This window comes from Leptonychotes weddellii, chromosome 10 (assembly GCF_054177405.1).
Source record: "Leptonychotes weddellii isolate Sample4059 chromosome 10, ASM5417740v2, whole genome shotgun sequence".
NCBI classification, from domain to species: Eukaryota; Metazoa; Chordata; class Mammalia; order Carnivora; family Phocidae; genus Leptonychotes; species Leptonychotes weddellii.
The window spans coordinates 14,280,585-14,285,732 of NC_138378.1; positions in this window are offsets into that span (position 1 = coordinate 14,280,585).

The following is a 5,148-nucleotide window of genomic DNA, read 5'->3' on the forward strand; positions in this document are numbered from 1 at the left end:
AAGACTGAAGTTCAGAGACAGAGAGACTTCCTCAAAGTCACACACCTAGGAACAGAGCCCTTTTGTCACTGATATCGGTGAAATTGGAGTCATTTATTCATGCAACAATTTTTGTTGAACATATACTATGCACCTGGCACCGTTTTAGACCTTGAAGTTACACAGTGAGCAAAACAACCAAAGCCCCCCCTTACGAAATATACATTCCAAATATAACATTGCTGTTTGCAATATTAGCTCTTTACCTGTGCTTATTAGTTAAATGAAATACTGTTTGGAAAGTACTTAACATGGAGCCCCGCAAGCATTACTGTTCCAGAAACAGCAGCGATTGGCCGGATCGGAGCAATCTCTGTGGCAACGCTGTGTGATGGGTATCAGCAGTCCCATTTTACAGACAAGGAAACTGATGCTTAGGGAGGTTCAGGCACTGGCCTGTATGTACTACTACATAACTAGTAGTAGCAGAAGGCGGATTCAAGGTCATGTCCACCTGACTCCAAACCCTCTTGCATTTCTCAGTGCTTGTTTCTCAGTCTTGAGCTCTGCCTCTGGAGTCCAGATGTTAGAGGCTCAAGTCGCAGCCTTGTGACCCCGGTTAAGTGACTTGCTGTCTGTGAGCCCTAGTTTCAAAGCTGCCGCACCGGATTGCCTTAAGGAGCTGCGGAGAGCTCTCGGCGCAGATAGAGGCAGAAAATCAACAGCCTCGAGAGGGTGCAAGTGTGGGGAGGGGCTCCTGCCTGTGGGAGCTGCTCGGCCCTCAAATTAAGACCTTACTTCCATAAACGAGCTTATAGACATGGAAAGGTGCCTAGCACATCTTGTTGGGTATTTTTAAAAAACCAGGTTCTAAAACCGCAAGCAGGTGTAGCGCTCATGTGCGGAACCGTGAGGGTGCTGTTCTAAGTGCTCTGTAAGTGGTTAGCTCGGTTAGTGCTCCTCGCAGCCCTGGGGGCCAGGTGCTGCCATGGGACAGTTTTGCCGGTTGGAGAAACTGAGGCAGAGGAGAGTTGACAGCTAGCTCGTGACGTTTTGATTTCAGCGCTCGAGCGCTTACTAAGCTCCTTTACCTATGCTAAGGGTGATTCTTCTCTGGGTGGTAAAATTTCAGTGTTTTGAGCTTCGAATTTCTCTGTGTTATTTGAGCTTTTGTGATATGTAGGTTTTGTTTTTATAAAAAACAACAATACACAGGGTCTTAAGGAGGGGTTTTGATGTCCTTAAGAGTTAGCTGTGAACACGTACAGGGATAAGCCACTCCCAATCTTTTTTTGTGGTGGGGAGACCATAGTCCTTGGAGTTGGGGACCCAGGGTCCAGCTCTTACGTCCTCCTACCCCAGGGTGGGGGGTCCACCAGGGAAGCAAGGCCCCTGGCACGGGGTAGGCCCTCAGCACGTGTCCACTGGCTACAGGGGGATGAATCGCTGTGCCTGGATCTTGCTCTCTACCTCCACCACCCAGATCTGCACCCTGCCTTCCCCTGGGGCCCTGAGAATTAATGAATGAACCAAATCACCATAACTTGCTAAATAGTTGACAGGTTTTTAGAAGTGGCAAGAAACACAAGACCCAAGAGAGGGATGATGAATGGTGGTCCATTGGGCTGGGAGGGCATGGCCATCTGAGAGCCCCGAAATCCCGGCCCAGGCTGGTAGGATAGGAAGGGGCCGCTGGGAGTTTTCTGCCCGTGACCCCACTCATGACCCTGGCTCCTATCACCCCAACCTCTAAAAGACTGAACCCACAGGGCCATAAATTCCTGCTGTCGTTAGTCAGTATCTCTACAGCCCAGGCTGTTTGCCAGGAGCCCTACAATTATTTTTATCACTTACAAGTCCTGTAATTATTTTTTATCGCTTTTTTTCTCATAGCAGTCTTGCAAGTAGGGCTAGTTTTGCTCTCTTTTGGTCTGGAGTTAGGGGAACCCAAGTCCTGGAAGGTTTCAGAGAATTTTCTGGCTTTGCCCCAAACTCCAGAGAGGGTCAGTGTTTAAACCCACAGCCCCTCCGTGTCCGGGCTGGAAATTTGTGTGAGGCCAGAGGCTGGGGGGGAACTGGGAGGTGGAAACTGGGAACCGTTCGGAGCCAGGGAAAGGCCTGAGGCTTGGCTACTTGCAAGCTGTATGACCTAGGGCAAGTCATTCAACCTCTCTGTGCTTCAGTTTCTTCATCAGTCAGATAAAGATGTAATAATAGCACCCATCTCATAAGTTAGTGCATATAGGTATTCAGTAACTGTGAGGTTCTGTTTAACCTTGAGTTGGGACCTGGATTCTAAACTCAAATCATTGCCTACCGGATGACTTGGGTAAGTCTCTTGCCCTTTCTGAGCCTCAGATTCCTCGTCTGTAAAACGGGTGTAATCTCGCCTGCCTCACACCCTGGCTTTCTCGTCCCTGGTCCCATCGGCCTGGTCTTCTTGAAGCCCTCAAACTGCCAATTCTTCCCCCTGCTTGGAACTAAGCCCAACCCTCCCACCCCCAGCTTTGCGGGGTAACTCTCCGTTATCAACTCAGACGTCCGTCCACCCACCGCCCCCCATTTCTTTTCGTCACTGGGTCAATAAATATTTACTGAGCACCTACTATGTGCCAGGACTGTAGTAGGTGGTAGGTAAGACAGGGTAAAGTCCATGTCCTCATGAAGGGGAGATAGGCAATGAACTAAAAAGAGATTAAAAACAAAACAAAACAAAAAAACCCAAGGCAATTACAGACTGTATTATATACTTCATAAGGGAAAATTATAAGAGGAAGTAAGCGGGGAAGGTTGCTTTCCAGAAAGGCCTCTCCAAGGAGACACTTGTGTTTGAACTAACAATTTATTTGAATAGGCACATGGCACAAAATTCAGGCAGTACACATCACCCAGCCAAAGAGGCCCCTGTGTTGCCAGTTTCCTGGGGGGCGGGTGACGTTTGTGGCAACATCTGAATCATGAGAAACAGCAGCTGTTTGAATGTGCGGGAGAAGAGGAGTCAGGCAGAGGGAAGGGCTAGAGCAAAGGCCCTGAGGCAGGAGCCACAAGACTGGAGAGAGGGAGAAAGGAGAGCCGAGGTGATCAGGGCCCATGTAGGGCCGGAGGGCCGTGGGATGTCACTCTGCAGCAAGGGTATAACTCTCGAGTTAGGGGTAAGGTAGGGGTGAGGTCTTCTGATTCGTATTTTATAAACACACCATGGAGAGTGGATTTAGGGGTCCGAGTGGGACAGGGAGACCGGCGAGGTGGTGACTGTGCAGCTGGGGATGGGGAAGAGCAGGCCAGGGTGGCCGAGGAGGGCCGTGAGAAGGGGCGGGTTTGGGTGGTTTGGGAGGCAGGGCGGAGACCAGTGAGGGTCCCGGCCCTGTGCTCCCGTGACTTGCCACTGTTAGTAGTTCTGTCTTTGTGATTATTGGATGAACGTTACACCCTGTAACCTGGCACAGAGTGGGCGCCTGGACTTGTTTGCTGAAGAGGTGACTAAAGATGAAAAGGCCCTTTGTAAACGGAGACACGCCCTTCGAGAAGTGGCTGTGGTGGCTCCTGGGCCACCCCCTCCCGCCCCCAGGAGCGGTCACTCCCCTGCCACCCATGTCCGCGGTGAGTCACCCCCAAACCCATCCTGCCATGTGAGGCCTGCTTCTCAGAGGCAGAATTTTAGAACCTGAAAGTTCTCACATTCTAAATTTTAGCCACGAAACCCTTTTCCCATGAAAGCCTGATAGATAAAATGTATAGAAAGTTCTTTTTTTTTTATAACTTCAAATACCTGAGAACTTGGGTAAACGAGGTGAACAAAACAGACAGGCTTCTCAACATAGATATTCTTTTTTTTTCTTTTTAAAGATTTTATTTATTTATTTGACAGAGAGAGACACAGCGAGAGAGGGAACACAAGCAGGGGGAGTGGGAGAGAGAGAAGCAAGCTTCCCGCGGAGCAGGGAGCCCAATGCGGGGCTTGATCCCAGGACCCTGGGATCATGACCTGAGCCGAAGGCAGACGCTTAACGACTGAGCCACCCAGGCGCCCCTCAACATAGATATTCTTATACGAAGAAATCATCGAGAAAAACAGAAGCTGTTTTATCAAACACCTCAGTTTCAGATCAGGGCACACCCAACAATTGCTTGATTTGCATCTATCCATCAAAGAGCCATCGGTCACCTCCTGCAGGGAAACCAGCCTCCAAAATCCAATTATTTCAGTATCTGCTTTCCTTCACATCCAAACGTAATCCTGCTTCATCCAGAGAAATATTTCCAAATGGCAACAATCTGTGTGTATGTGTGCTTTGAAGGTTTTATATAATTTTAAAAATATACACTTTAAAAATGCACAAAGCCTAAGTGGACAGCTCAATAATCAGCACAGAGAGAACACCGTCACCACTGTGTCAGGGGCACCCAGATGAAGAGCTAGCAGCCAGCCAGCCCCCCTAGAAACCCTGCTTGTGTAATACCTGTAAATATTTGAGTCTTCTACTCCGGCTATAATTCAGCAGAGGTGGCCCTTTATTCTGAGGTCTTCACACTAGGTAGATCTGGTAGCCCAGGTTAGAATATAAGCTGTCTCCACTGGGTTAAACTTTGGAATGAATATCTGAGTGCTCAAAAAACATATTATCATTATGACTATTTCAAAAAATGTTTTAAAAGTATATTTCCACCACCACCATCATCATCATTATTACTATTACTGTTACCACTATCATCTCAAAGTTTCTTTTAAAATATATTCATATGGGGCGCCTGGGTGGCTCAGTTGGTTAAGCGACTGCCTTCGGCTCAGGTCATGATCCTGGAGTCCCTGGATCGAGTCCCGCATCGGGCTCCCTGCTCGGCGGGGAGTCTGCTTCTCCCTCTGACCCTCCCCCCTCTCATGTGCTCTCTCTCTCTCTCTCATTCTGTCTCAAATAAATAAATAAAATCTTTAAAAAAAAATAAATAAAATATATTCATATGTATCATAGAGGTCATGGTTAAATATGGGTACTCTGGACCCTGACAACCTGGAATCAAATCGTGACTCTATTACTCGGGAGCTGTGTAGCCTCAGGCAATTATAGAACCTCTCTGTGCCACCATACAAAGAGGGATGCTAATAATATTTATCTCACTGGGTTCTTATTTTTTTTTTTCCAGATTATTTTTCCTGTATTTCTTTTTTTT